The sequence below is a fragment of the Monodelphis domestica genome, chromosome 1 (assembly GCF_027887165.1).
Source record: "Monodelphis domestica isolate mMonDom1 chromosome 1, mMonDom1.pri, whole genome shotgun sequence".
NCBI lineage: Eukaryota > Metazoa > Chordata > Mammalia > Didelphimorphia > Didelphidae > Monodelphis > Monodelphis domestica.
The window spans coordinates 133,324,071-133,340,350 of NC_077227.1; the positions used below are offsets into that span (position 1 = coordinate 133,324,071).

General features: G+C 36.3%; 1 protein-coding gene across 1 annotated transcript in view; it reads left to right on the plus strand.

Moving 5' to 3' along the window:
- SLCO3A1 (solute carrier organic anion transporter family member 3A1) overlaps window positions 1–16,280 on the plus strand; it is a 341,455-nt gene that overhangs the window by 59,174 nt on the left and 266,001 nt on the right. The window lies entirely within an intron of this gene.

Genomic DNA, 16,280 nt, shown 5'->3' on the forward strand with positions numbered 1-16,280 from the left:
ATCCCATTTCTCTTTGCTCTAGGTTTTGCATGGGAATACTTTAAGTTTAAGTTCTTTGACCAAAGAAAATGAAAAATTAGTAATTGTGAAAATATGAAAATGTCAACCCTTGTTATGAAGGATGAAATAATCTGGAAAAGATTCTTTATTTAAAAACAATGACAATCTTTAAGTCATATGAACTTTGAATTACATTATAGTAGAGCCAAAACAATGGGTCTAAAGCCACAGGACAGGCTTTAGACGTGTCATGTGAAATGTTCTCTGATACATGGTATATTGATACTTCTTCATGGTAGATTAAATTCTCACCAGGTAAGACCAGAATTGGTTGAGCCAAATAAGGTAAATGTATATTATTGTTGATGTGTTCCCTCTGTTGGATAAGGAATTTTCCAGTACTCTGATCATCCATTCTGTGAATTTCAGTGAATTATTTTCAGTGTGGGGGGGGATGAGTAAGGAAAAGAAGGACCTCTTTTGCTGCACATTTAGGATATTGTTTTCCAATTGATGTCAACTTCACTTCAGGTTGTTTTTCTAAGGTAGTGTGAGACATATGAGGTTTGACTGTTGGAAAAAGGATTTAATTGGTGGACAATCCTCAGCCTTTCCTACCCTCTGAATTTTGTACCGAATTGTTTGTTTTGGCATCCTCTGGAAATAGCTTCTCTCAGGCTCTTTATTGTCTTAATCAATTCAAGAGGAGCTTCTTGGGCTAGCATTGATCTGTTCATGCTCATTCCTTACTTACTCAAACAGTAAAGGAGGTGACCAACTGACATCACTGTCCAAATGCAGAAGTTTATGAACACATTTTTGACTATGGAAAAATGTGTTGCAGAGCCACTTAGCCATGGCCAAACAATCTTTAGCCAATGATACTCTTTCTCAAAATTCAAAGAATGATTGTTGTTTTCATTTTTTAAGGTTTTATCTTTATTTTATTCCAATAACAAATTTATACATGTTTTCCAAAATCATATGATTCATATTCTCTTCCTCCCCTTTCCCCTCCCCCTCTCAGAGTTGACATGCAGTTCAACTGGTTTATACATGTATTATCACTCAAAAAATATTTCCATGTTTTCATGTTTTAAGTGAATAAAACCAAAACACCAAATGAATAAGTGATAAATCATATGTTTTCTTCTGCATTTCTACTCCAGCAGTTATTTCTTTGGAGGTGGATAGCATTCATTTCCATAAGACCATCAGAATTGCCCTGCATTATTCTATTGCTTTTAGTAGCAAAGTCTATCACACTTGATTGTCCCATAATATTTTAGTTACTGTGTGTAATGTTCTCCTGTTTCTGCTTATTTCACTCTGATTGGTTCATGTAGGTCTTTCCAGTTCTTCTGAAATGATCCTGTTCATCATTCCTTATAGCACAACAGTATTCCATCACCATCATATACCACAATTTGTTCAGCCATTCCCCAATTAAAGAACCCCCCCTTTAGTTTCCAATTCTTTGCCACCACAAAAAAGTAAAGCTATAAATATTTTTGTACAAATGGGTATTTTCCCATTTTTTATCTCTTGGGATACAGACCTAGTAGTGGTATTTCTGAATCAAAAGATATGCATTCTTTTATAGCGCTTTGGGCATAATTCCAAATTGCCTTCCAGAATGGTTGGATCAATTCACACCTCTAACAGAAATGCATTAGTGTACCAATTTTGCCACATTCCCTCCAAAACTTATTATTTTCCTTTTCTTTCATATTGGCCATTCTGCTAGATATGAGGAGGTATCTCAGAGTTCTTTTAATTTGCATTTCTCTAATCCAGAGGGATTTAGAACATTCTTCATTTGAATATTGATATCTTTGATTTCTGCATCTGAAACTGCCTGTTCATATTCTTTGACCATGTATCAATTGGGGGAATGACTTGGATTCTTATAAATTTGACTTAGTTCTTTATATATTTGAGAAGTTGGAACTTTATCAGAGAAATTTATTATAATTTTTTTCCAGTTTGTTGCTTCCCTTCTAATTTTGGTTGCATTGGTTTGTTTGTACAAAAAAATTAATTCTATATAATCAAAATCTTTCATTTTATATCTTGTAATGTTCTCTATCTCTTGTTTGGTCTTAAAATTTTCCCTTCTTCATAGATCTGAAAGGTATACTATTCTACATTCCCCTAATTTACTTTTTTTTTAAACCCTTACCTTCCGTCTTGGAGTCAATACTATGTATTGGCTCCAAGGAAGAAGAGTGGTAAGGGCTAGGCAATGGGGGTCAAGTGACTTGCCCAGGGTCACACAGCCCCTAATTTACTTTTAATATTATACTTTATGTTTAAATCATATGCCCATTTTACCTTATCTTGGTATAGGGTGTGAGATAATGATTTTATTTTAATTTTGGTCATACTGTTTTCAAATTTTCCCAGCAGTTTTTGTCAAATTGTGAGTTCTTATCCCAAAAGTTGTGATCTTTGGATTTATCAACCACTAGATTACTGAGGTCACTTACCTCTAGTCTATTCCTTCAGTCCACTCTTCTATTAGAATGCTTGTTTTAAACATACCATTGTAATGGACATGTCTTGATCAGTTAGGCTTTTGAGTTAGGAGTCCTTGTTGTTGTTGGTCAGGCATTTCAGTGGTGTCTGACTTTTCATGACCCCATGAACCTGTTCATGAGCCTTTCTTGGTAAAGATACTGTACTGGTTTGCCATTTCCTTTTCCAGTGACAAACAGAAGTTAAGTGATTTGGCCAAGTTAACACAGCTAGGAAATTTCTAAGGCTGAATTTGAACACAGGGATTCCTGATTCTAAGCCTGATGGTCTATCAACTGTGCCACCTAAATGCCCCATTAGGAGAGCCTCCCTGATTCCTAGTCTTTTCTCTGATGTACACTCACTTGAAATTTCAATATTCTAGGCCAATGGTGCCAAGCTCAAATAAAAATGAATATCTGTGGGCAGCATATTGACTTAGAAAACCACAAATTAACATTATCTATGTCATATTTGTATTGATTTTGTTGAACATTTCCCAATTACTATTTAATCTGGTTAAGGCAAGCCACATGTAGCCTGCTGACCATAACACCTGCTCCTGGAATCTCTTTAGGATTATTAATTGCAGAAGACAGACCAGTGTACATCAGTAGAGAAAGTTTCCTCACTGGGAAGTTGTCTATGTCATGAAATTGCAGATCTCGTCTCTGTCCTTGTCACTGTCTAGATAGATAAGACAAATGGGCATGAGGCAGACAAATAAAAGGTTTGATTAAATGGTCTCTTAAGATTCCGTCCAACTATAAACTTATGACCCTAAGAATACTTTAAGCCTTTGAAAATTCTTAGGATTCAGATAAAGTAGAAAGTGCAATAATATAATCAAAATAATGGCCACTGTTATCACTGAAGCCAGTAAAAGTAAAAAATAAATGAGAGGGTTCATCCTAAATTAATTTCTTATAGCTCTAGTTTTCTTATCTATGAAATGGTGATGAACATGTGTTCACTACCTATTTCTAATAAGGTTGTTGTAAATGAGATAATGCCTGTAAAGCACCTTATAACCTAGAAAATGTATAAATATGGGCTGCTGTTAGCATTACTACATCTTGAAGAAGCTGCCCATATGCAAGTCTTTCCCAATTCTCTTGTTCTGTCTTTTCATCAGAGGATTAGAAAGGCATTTTCTTAAGGACATCATTTAGATATAAAGTCCAGATCAAACTCTAATTATAGGAAGCTAAAGCTAGAAAGGGACCCTATAGACGATGCAGTCCAACTCCTTCATTTTACAAATCAGAGATCTGAGATGGGTCCTGTGTCACCTCAGAGCAAGATTCTTAGAACCGTCACTAGAAGCTAAGTCTTCTGATGTCCATTCAAAATTTAATAGAATACAATAGCCAGGTGGCACAGTGGACAGAGAGCCAGGCCTGAAGAGGGAAGGTCCTGGGTTCAAATATGTCCTCAAATATTTTCCAGCTGTGTGACCCTGGAAAAGTCACTTACCCCTATTGGTCTTCTGCCTTGCAACTAGTTTTTAGTATCAATTCTAAGACACTAGGTAGGAGTTTTTTGTTTCTTTTTTAAAGTTGAGAGGATCATAGATTTAGAAGAAATTGCAAAGGTTTTCTATTCAAAATGTCCCACTTTACAGTTGAGGAAATAGAGAACTAGAAAGATTAATGGTTTGCCTAAAATCACAAATCTAGTATGTGTCAGAAGTAGAGCTTGATTTCAGGTCCTTTTGGCTCCTATATAGCAATTCCCACCCCCCATCCCCAAGTAAAACAAATGGGTATTTTTTGGTCATTTTCTGGAACGTATATCTCTTTCTGTAATTTGTTTCAATCACTTCTGTCAGTCGGTGGGTAGCATGTGACATGATCTGTCCTCGGGAATCATCATTGCATTGATCCTAGTTAAGTCTTTCAGAATTGCTTGGGTTTACAGCATTGCTGTTATTATATAACTTGCTCTTCTGGTTCTGTTCAGTTTCCTTTCCATTAGCTCCCAGTCTTCCCAGTTTTCTCTGACATTTCTTTCATCATGGCACAATCCATGCCCATTCCATAGTACCACTTCATAAAAAAGGAAAAGGAAGAAAAAACCTGAAGAGGAAAAGAGAGACGTTAATATTGCTAGAACCTAGGAAGGGGATTCACTTAGGACTGAAAATGTTAGTGAAAAGGCTGTGGTTGAGGAAGGATTCCTGCTATGTGTCATTCTACATTCCCAGAGAGAGTGGTGACTCAGTTACTCAGTCTGGCCAAACATACTACTGTTCCAAGTCAGGAAGCCATGTGCATTAGACACAAATATGTCATGTTTTCTTTGTTTATCACTCTCATTAAAACCCAGCAGAGCCCTCCATGCTCCATTTAATGATGCAAGAAGATTTATTATTCTCCGACTTCATTTGCCAAGTATTTATTTAGTACAAAGGTCAGCATAATGCTAGCTTTCAACCAAAGAGAACCTAATTTCTGTACTGAGTACTTGAAACAGAGTCACTTTTAGCTCTGTGATATTTTTTTTTCTTCTTCTTAACTTGACATTCAGTAAAATGTGTTTTAACTCTGAAGAAAGTGGACTGGGGCATAGATCAAAAATGATGTGACTACAATTCATCTGAAAAAATAATTAAAAAAGAAAACCCTCCTGGGACTTCGCACAGCTCATTATATTCTTGCAACTTCATCGATACTAAAGTTTCCCTCATTAATTTCCTCTTCTAAAATAAATGACATTGTAAATTTGGTCATTTTTCTGCCATATTCCATCCCCCTCTCTTGACAATCTATTAGAAAGATTTGACATTCTTTGAGTTTGTTTTCAATAAACCAATATGAAATATATTAACAGGCTAATGGTTCATCTCTGGAATTTCCATATTGTATAACACATAAGTACTTTGCATTAATTCTGAAGCTTTTATATAATCCATGAATTTTGATTGTTTATGCACTACCCTCCCCCCCAATCTCTCAAAGTATGAATAGAATAACTTACCAGTTTGTATTCACACTTGGTCTTTTGCCACTCTATAGGATCCTGATTATCAGCATAGAATTCCTTCTAGCAAGTTGGAAATCAGCAGCCTCTTTGACCCTGAGTGCTGCTGGCAGGGCTTATCAATTACCATTGATGTCAACGGGATGACTTAGCCTGGGAATTCAAAATTGCTAGTTATGTCCCTGCTGGCCTATGGGCATGCCTCTTCTATAGTTGAGATTCTGGTTCAGCCATTCTAGGATGACTTCCCTTGAACCTGGCTACTCTTTCATTGATTTCCTGTACTGAGGCTCCTGAAAGGCTTAAAAGCTCATGATTAGTTCATACAGATTCAATGTTCAGAGTGAGAGAATTAAAAAAAAATGTTACTATAAAATAAACAATCATCAACAAATATAAGCATTAAGAAAAAGATTGTATATGAAAACATAAATCTACTCCATATAGCTTCTTTTATATGTATATATTTGCACAGATAGTATATATATGTGAATGTGCATGTGTATGTGTATATACATATACACAAATGCCTAGAGAAAGATGTTGTATTTATAATTATAATGTGTGTTTATATACATCATACATACATATATATATGTGTATATATATGTATATATATATATGATTTAACATGCCAATACCAGAATTGCTGTGTTTCTTTTAATCTCCCTCTGGACACACACACATACATATATATATAAATGTTTCCAATTTTTTTTGTTTCCAGAACAATTATCCCAAGCCCTCTCTTTGATTCTCCTCTCCATATAAAAGCTTCAATAACAAATAAGCAATTGAACAAAACAAATTTGTGTTATATTGGTCATCACTGAAATGTGTGTCTCATTCTCAATAGAATATTGTCCATAACTCCTCCATCAAGAGGTAAAATCTTGCCCCATCATCAGCTTTCTGAAGTCTTTATTCATCCTTCATTCAATCAGAATTCTTAAGTTTTTCAAGTTGTGGTCTGTTACAGTAGTATGACCATTATATAAATAACTCTCTTACCTCTGCTCACTTCACTCTGCATCTGTTCATTAGAATCTTCCTACATTTCTCTGAACCTTTCCCTTTCTTCATTTATTACAGCACTATAATATTCCATTATATTCAGGTACCATATTTTTTCACTCAGTTGATGGGCACCCATTTTGTCTCTAGTTCTTTGCTATAATAAGAAAGTGTCACTATTAATATTTTTAACATTCAGCTTAAATCATATCCCAAATTATGAGCACAAATGGGACATAAGAATAGCACTGAGAAGACTTTGAAGTAAAGTGTTTAGTCTCTTTTACCTTGAGAAAATCTTACTCCTTAGTTTGAATTTTCTAGAATACCTTTGTGGCTTATCTGCACCATAGTGTGTTGCATTGTAACTATCATAGGGGCATAGATTTAGAGGTAAAGGGAACCCAAAAGACTAGGATAACCACCTCATTTTAAAGATTAGGAAATTGAGGGTCAATGAGATTCAAACAATTTGCCCAAGATCACACAGGTAATAAATGGCAAGTTAGGTATTTGAACCAAAAGTCCTCTAAATATAATACTTTCCATTGCAGATTTGAGTCCTATCTTTGACATAACTTGTAGAGAGAGCTAAACAGCTACATGATAATCAATAGGACAGTGGACCTGGAGTCAGGGAAGACCTGAGGTCAAATCCAGCCTTAGACTCTTACTAGTGGTGTGATCCAGGATAAATTACTAAATCTCTGTTTGCTTCAGTTTACTCATCCATAAAATGGGACTAATAATAGTACCTACCTCCTAGGCTTGTCGTGAGGATTAAATAAGTTAATAATTGTAAAGCCCTTAGCACTGTGCCTGAAACATATGTGCTAATATAAATATTAGCTAAGACAGCATGATCGGTAACCAAATGAGGTACATAAAGCCTTACTGTTACCAGGTCAGGCCAATGGGACATGTGCACTTTTGAGCCATGGTAGGCAGAATGCAGTTAATTTAGTTTCTATCTTTAAAGACAGAAGCAATTTTGACACATTTTTAATATGGGGTGTAATAATAATTAGCTCCTCTTGCCCCATCCCAAGAAGCAAACTTTTGGTGTTTTGGGGTTTCTGTTTCCCCATCATGGGGTCCCTCCACCCATAAGCATTTGTACACAGAGATCAGAGTTTTCTACCCTTGGTCTAACTTGGCTCCCCTTTCCCTCCCTCCCTACTGAATCTGTCTTTGACTTCAGTGTAGTTTGTGGTGCTTTTCCTGGGAGCAAGAATTGCTAACTATTGCTCTTTTAGTTCTGCTACTTTTAAAATGTAATTCTAATAGGACAGAAGACTTAGAGTAAAAAGGGATCACAGAAGCCATCAAGTCTGATACCCTCATGTTGCAGGAAAAAAAAAAGATGGTGTAGCACTTATTGGTTACCAGAGTTCCCTATAGTTACCCACAGGGATGTGCTGTCTCCTATAGACTCTGAGCCAACTGTTAAATTTTCAGTATGAGTGTATACATCTCAGAAATCAGCAAATGCTAGAGGGCAGAGATTGATTTATTTGGGGGGTTAAAGTGATGAAGAAAAGGCAAACAACAGTGCAGCTTAAGCTTAAAAGCACGCCAGACCTTTTAGGAGAGCTGGTTATTAACATTTACCATCATACCACTGCACAAAGCTAAAAAGTATATGAGAAGGATGTGAACTAACACTTTTTTTACTTCAACATATTTGTCTTTAATTTCTTGGAACCTAGAACATAAGAACAGAGATCTATAGCTAGAAGAGATTTCAGAAAACATCTAAACCCTTCATTTTATAGATAAAGTGAAATGCAGGAATATTAAATGACCTGTACAAGATCACAGAGATAGTAAATTACAGAGGTGGGGATTTGAAACCACATCCTCTGATTCTGGAGTTTTTCTATTGTTCTACTCTGCCTCAGATTTCTCTAGAAAATGAGGGAAATGATACTACTGCTACCTCTCTCCCAGAATTATTGTGAGGACAAAGCACCATCTGTGTAAAGCATATATATAAACAATAGAGCATCATGTTTATGACTTCACTAATATTTTCACTGATCACAGTGATTTATAAACAATATTATGTTATAAACAATATTATTATAAGCAATTACATTAAGCGTTGGCACAGTCAGTGTGTAAATAATTAACAGTCTCCAAATTACTTATTGGTGATGATCCAAGTGACAGAGCTCTCTAAGTTTCGGGTATGAAGGGGAGGGTATAGAATAGGATCTCCTGCAAACTTGATGTCTCTCAGAAAGAAAGGTTAACTGTGATTGGTTGTATTTTGCTCCACATACTGTAGAATTTGGTATTTCAATTGATGTTGCCTTGTATTAATGGCATAAAAACAGAGATCTGTGAATGGAACAGAAACATCTTACCAAGGTAAGCAATTACCAGGAATGTCAAAAACCACGACTATAAGAAGGAAAGGCTGGATTCAAGTCTTTATAGGACTGATTACCCTTGTTCAGTTATTAATGAGAACAGAAAACCAATGTTTCATTAAAATCCTTTATGACATTACTGAACTTGTACTGTCTCTATCAAAGCATCAGCACCAATTAACTAAAAGAACACTGGATTTTGATTCAGAGGAGGAATTTGAATTCTAATGCTGTTACTTATTTGACCTATGACCATGATGTCATTTAAACTTCTCTATGCCTCAGTTTTCATTATTGGACCTAATGACAACTAAGGTTTCAGAAGAACTTTAGATTCTTCTTTATATCTCTTTTACAGGCATAATGACAATGATGAACAGAGACATGAAAGAGAAAAACTGCAAGTAAGGATGCTGAAAGTACATAAGGGAGAGATTTTCCCCCTATCTAATAGAATCAAAAAGTTTTTGGAGAGTCAACTATAGAAATAGAAAAAAAAAAAAGAAGATCATTGGACTTGGAATCCATTAATCTTGGTTTAAGTTCTAATCATGAGACCTACTAGCTGACACCTAGTTTCCTAAAAAATAAAGACAATACCACTTTTGCAAAACTTTTTTCTTGGATCAATTGAGAGAATTAGGTAAACAGCTTTGTAATTGATAAAAGGTTATATAAAAGTGATGCTACTTCTACCTTCAAAGTTACTTCTCCCATTATTGCACTGAATAAAATTCATCTCTTTTTTTCCCTTTATCTATAAGAAGTGTTTTCTTCTGAAAATAAAGAATAATAAAAATTTGTCTTCATAATGCATGTAAGTTTTTAGCTGCAGTTCTTTTATTAGCATTTTGGTCTCCCTTTCCTTTCTTGGAAAGCATAGATTTCTGGAATTGTATCTTCAGCATTTCATGAGAGTAGATGCCATGGGCAGTCTGGTTTGTCTAGAGGATTGTACTTTCTTTTTGTTTACAATTACTCTGGGATAAAAGGTTAATTTCCTTTCTGTTGCAATTATAACATGTTTCCGGGAGAATTCTATAGACCAGCATGATTGTCACGTCCTCTTAGCAAATCGATACAATCACTTTCCTTTTTAGATTTAACCAAGCATCTTTCCTTGGGTTATGTTTCCCTTGGGACACACAGCCATTAGTACTAAAGTCAAGCCCAAGGCTTGTGTTAGTCCAATCTGTCTCTTTGTTCTAGAGCTCTGGCCACTCAGGCAGACTTTGTTTTTGTCTGAAAAGAATTTGAATTAAATCGGGTCAAACCTAGTGGTTTTTGCAAGATAAATGGTTTTTTAACTATTTTTTCACTGACTATTTGACAGAGTTTATTTGGCTGCTTTTGAAATATTATTTGGCCTGAATTTAACTGGCACTTAAAATAAAATTAAACCAATTTGAGTGGGTGGGCAGCTTTATTTATTTGGTCCTTGTTAATGTCTTTATTTGAAATATAGATCTTGTCTCTTAACCCATAAAATCCATTAGATTGTAAGCTCATTGAGAACCGGGACCATCTCATGTGTTTCTTTACTTCCTCTGCACTTAGCACAGTTCTTGGCACATAGTAGGCATTTTATAAATTCTAGTTGACCAATTTACTAACTCTTTTACAAAAACAAAAAGTATTTCCAAGGTGGTGGCTCCAGCTCCTGGTTGGTTTTGAATGTCTCTCAGGCTTAAATTTAGGAGCACACATTTGATACTCTCCAAAAAGGAGCAAATATCTGAGGACATCTCAGGGGTTTTGGTGATAGCTATGTAAATACTAGATGGATAAGGGTCATGTCAATTAGCATTCATTAAGGTCCAACTATATTCCAGTCACTGTGCCAGACCTGGGGGTTACAGAGAAAGGCAAAAGACAGTCTCTTCTCTTGTGGAGCTCACAGTCTAATTGGCAAGACAAAATGCAAACAGTTGTGTATAAACAAGATAAATAATTAAATTAGAGTTTAGTCTTTGGTTAATTTAGGTTTAGTCTTTGGGGGAAGTCATTAAAACCAAGGAGGCCTGGGAGAGGCTTCTTGAAGAAGGCAAGGCTTTTGCTGAGACTTGAGGGAAGCCAGGAAAGCTGGCAGGCAGAGATGAGGATGGAGAGAGTTCCAGGCATGAGAGACAGACAATGAAAATTCTCGAAATTAGATGATGATATGTACAGCTAGGCGGCCTGGTGGATAGAGAGCAAGACCTGGAGACAGAAGGTGCTGGGTTCAAATATGGCTTCAGATATTTCTGAGTGTGACCCAGGGCAAATCACTTAACCCTCATTGCTTAGTCCTTACTGCACTTCTGCCTTGGAATCAATACATAGTATTGATTCTAAGATGAAAGGTAAGTAAGGGTTTAACAAAATTAATGATATAATATTATGTGCAAAAAAAAACAAAACAAAACAACAGAGACTAGTGTCCCCACATGTAGTAACTTCAGAGACCTTATAACTGAAAGCTATGTTATTTAGAGCAAGAATTGAGCAGGTTAGCCAAGTGGCAAAGGGAACACTATTCAGTAGTCTCATTGCCATTTATAAAATGGAAGAATCTTGAAATAATAGATTTAGAACTTGATGGGAACTTATAGACCATCTTGTCCATTCCCTTCATTATACAGATGAGAACACTGAGGCCCAAGGCATTAAATGCCCTGCCCAAGATCACATGGGTAGTAAGTGGCAGAGACCAATCTTCTCACTTCCAATCCAGCATACTTTTATGATGCATACTAGGAAACCTTGTAGTTTAGAGAAATTGCATGATGGAAAAATATAATAATGTAGGCAAGGGGTTTAGAAACAGCTTGTATTACCTTCTCAGCTATTAATTTGCTTTCTCACCCTGGGAGAATCACAGTACCTTCAATTGGATAATATTATACAGCATTTAGCAAGCTCTGGTTGAAGCTACCACTACCAATTAGTTGGTTCACATGAATTCTCAGGCAGTAGTTTTTGTTTCATTTTGTTGTTTTCTTATTCTGCACTTGTGATTTCATGGATATGGAGAGCTATCAGTGAGGAAACCTGATCCATCAAGGAAAACTTAATCTTCTAGTTTTATTGCCTTCAGGACACTCAGAGGTCAAGCAATTTGCCCAAGGTCATACGGCTGAGAGGTATTAGAAAAAGGACTTGAAGGAGGTCTTCCTTCCTCCAAAGTTGGCCTTCTTACCATTACCTCTTAGCATTATTAGAAAATTGTCAAAGACATCCTCATCTTGCTTCCCTTGCCCACCTCTCTAAAATCCTTTGCCTCATAGTTTTCCATTCTTAATTTCAATCCAACTGTGACTTATTGTAGGGTTCAGCAAGTTTTGTATGGTGGTTTGGATGGATACACAGATAGGAAAAGAAAAACACTTTTATGCTCTCAAAGCAATTTGTACTTTTTTTTCCTTTCTGAAATATGCACAGAGATCACTAAATAAAATCTGAACTCTCAAAGTCAAAAATTTCCATTTGTTCTTACTGAGAAAAGAGAATTTCCTGGGTCAGTAAAAACAAGGAAAAACTTTGTCATGAACCCAGAAATTATCTGGGGATCTGAGCGGGACAAACTTCCCATGACATTTTAAGATACTATTTTGGTGACTTGTGTTTTAGACAACCCATTTTGGTCTACCCATTCCTTTTGGTCCCTTTCCGGTCTTAGCAGTGTCTGGAGACAGGAAAGAGGTTAAGGTTTTTCTTGTATGAAAATGGCGGACATATACTAGTACTTGTGATTTAAATAGTCTTTTTCACCCTTCACACTTTAAATGCCCATATCTACAGCCATTCCCAGCTAATTTCCAAACACAAAGATGCATATAGATGTAATTACAAATTGAATTCCCTTCCTAAGCAAAGTAATAATTACCAGAAGGGCATTCCAATTTGTACTACCTGCCATGTGTATTTTTAATGGAGCTTACAATGGGAATTCAGATTCCCAGCAAGAAGCCTCATTAGCACAGCGAGCAGCTAATAGGCTCTGCAGTCTTGCATGGACACACACATGCAACCTTCTGAAACCCAGCAGGGCTTATTTTTAGATTCAAATCATTTCACCTTCTTGTGCCTCAGTCTCTCTAAATGCAACATGGAAAAGGGCCTCTCTAAGGGCTTGTGATCCACCCTCTTCCTCCTCTCTCCTAACCCAGACCTACTGGATTTATTCTAATCAACAGTTAATGTCTCTGGTTCAGCCTTTAAATGGAGATTTTAGAAAACGTCAGATACTGGGGTAAATGAAACGGGTCCACGGGCTAAAATTCTCCTTCATTCGTGTGGCCTGCTGTGAAAATGAGCAGTCATAGGAACGAACTGTAGGCAAGTGAAATGTATTTGAAGAGCCAAGGCCATCATAAAGACAGCGAAAGCCATGTGTGCTTTTAGGGAGCAGTGGTAAACATGCAGAAAGGGCAGGAAATGAGTTCAGAGTGAATGCTATGATGAATACCAGTTCATAAGCCCAAACCAGTAGGCCTAAATACTTCAGATATGAAAAATGGCTTGACCCATATGCCTAAGATCTTCAAGATTAATCTACTCCCCGTATTGTGCTGTGGTGTTTGGGCTGGTTTGCCGTTTCAAGAGAAAACAAACCAAAAAGGAAGATATGTTTGAGAAGCTGAGTAATGTTTTATTTAGCCTGAAGAGTGCCTGAAATAATATGGAGACTTGGTAAATATTCATTGGCTAGGACTAGACTCCATTAAAATTAGAAAAAGGATATTTCAAAAAGCCCCCCTTGTCACGTTTCCCATTAAGATTTCATTCTATCTATTCCATTGATATACTGAATGAACCAGTTTATCTATATATTGTTTCTGCCAAAAGAATTTAAGCTCCTTGAAGGCAAGGACTGTTTTTTGTTTTGTTTTTCTCTTTGCCTTCCCAGTACTTAATATACTGGCACAATACACTTAATACCTGGCACAAAGGAAGCGATTACTAAATGTTTGCTGATTGATTAATAGCGGAAGGAGGAAAAAAAAAACTTCACTTGAAAGATGTGTGTGTATATATGTTATCCTATCAGCATTTAACTGGTATGTGGGCTAATTGCTATTATGAAATTAAATATGAGCTTTCTCCCTTCTTACACCTGGCTAAACTGACATTTTTGTGTAAATTGGCAGGTAACCTTACAGTTAAACCCTTTCCTCTTTCAAGAAATAAACTGGAGGGAGAATGAGAAAGCATTTCCAGGGGGAAAGAGGGGGTAATAAGAGAAGGAGAAAGAGAGAGAGAGAGAGAGAGAGAGAGAGAGAGAGAGAGAGAGAGAGAGAGAGAGAGAGAGAGAGAGAGAGCAGTTTTCCCATAAAACTACATGGATGCTGGTTGAGGAGGCCCAGGAGGAAGGGAATTAAAGAACTATGAGAGATCAAAAAGCAAAATAAATCCTCTTTCACCAAGGGCCTTCAATCTGATTGTAATTTGCTTCAACATTTGCTCATCAATGCTGTGAAATCCCAAAGATATTCCTAGAACACTGGCTTGGGAGATTAATTGTGTTAACAGAAGGAAGCCCTTATGCCCAGGAATTGTTGGTAAAGGACTTGTCAGAGTATCTGGAGTGGTTTTTTGTGACCAAAAGTCTGGGCAGTTATAACTGCTTGCTGTCAACTTGGCTTTTACTGAGACTAGTTAGAGAATTCCACAGGATGCCATCAGAGCAAATAGAATCTTCAAGTAAGATTTGAATCAAGCAGAATGGTGTATGTATCAAAATGCTGGTGCTAGGGGAGAAGGGCGAGTGGGTATTGTACGGGTGAATGACTTAGCAAGTGCTAGTCTAGCTCATATTGTTGTCAATTTAAGGAACACAGGAATAGCCCATCCATGATGGGTCCCTTGGGGAATGGAAGACCAAAAGTAAGAGGAGCTTTTATATAGGGAAACACATTTTGTCTGCCTTCTAAACATTGCTTCCCTGAGAGAGATATGAATGCTTTGCATCTTTATTGGTGGCACTTTGGGCGAAATTTGATCTTTTAGTGAAGAAATGATCAAATTAATAAGTGATTATTGAGCATATCCTATGCTCACAAAGAGACTATAAAGTAACTGACTTTCTTTACATCTGTTTTGATAATATGAGCCTGCCTTGATTATTATGGGATGGAGGGAATGAGACAGAGGAGAATATGTTGATGTAATGTATTACATGTGCCAAGTATTTTTTTTTTCCTATTATGAAATCAGGAAGCTAGAAGAGCAGTCTGTGTGTCTATGTGGAAGGAGCCACTGATGAATGGTGTAAAGTGCACTGGACCTAGAATGAAAATAGTTTGTTTTATATATCCAACCTTTGCTACTTTCTCACTGTGTGACCTTAGATAAGCCATTCCCCCTCTGAGTTTCAGTTTCTTCATTTGCAAATTTTGGATAACAGTCCCTCTACTATCAATATCATGGGATTTTTGTGGGAATCAAGTGAGATGATGGAAGTAAATTTCCCCTTCGGGAAATAAGGAGTATGGAAGGGATGCAATAACAAACTAAAAGGGATAATTACAAAGTTATACAGAAAATTTCAGACAAAAATAATAGCAACTCATATTTCTATAAGACATTAAGTTTTGCAAAGACCTTTATCTCCATCATCTCATTTGAATCCTGTAGTTGCACCATGAGATTGTAGTACACATAATTTTATCTCCATTTTGCAAATGAGGAAACTCAAATTTCAAAGAAGGGAAATGGATGGCATAAGATCAGATACCTAGTAAGCAACCGAAACAGGATTTGAACTTGGTTAGTTACAAATCCCTTAAAATACCTTTAAAAAAAGTAGGAATAAATCGGGTCATGTTTTCCTCTACTGTCAAGGCTTTCTTGGTCCTACCCTTCCCTAATCACTAATGCCTTCTCCCTCAAATTATCATGTGTCAATTTTGAATATGCACAAATATGTACATTTTGCTTTCTTCAACGATTATAAATTCCCCCAAATCATAAAGTGTTTCATCTTTATCTTTTTATCTTAATAATTACTTCTTGATTGATTAAGCTGAGGTACACAAATCAATGAGAGAAGCAGTAAATGTTAAAACCCAAAAAATGTAAGGCCAAGTTGAGGGTATGTCTTGTTGATAAGTTATGAGATGCCCCTGTTAGGGCTCATGGGTACAACTACAGCCCTCTGCACATGGTCTAATACTTACCTAAAGTAAAGATGTCTTAAAGCCCTTAATTAGAAATTTGGTTCTGATACTAAGAACAATAAAGTGCTATTTTAACACTTTAAATGTCAAGGGTGACATTGATAGAAGCAGATGTGCATTTATATATTTATATAGTCAGAAAATATTCCTTATAAATAAACGTGTTATAGTCTGAGTAATGGTTCAGTGCTGAGCAGAGAAAAACTGTCTCCCAAATCAGAACATTCTGTATGTT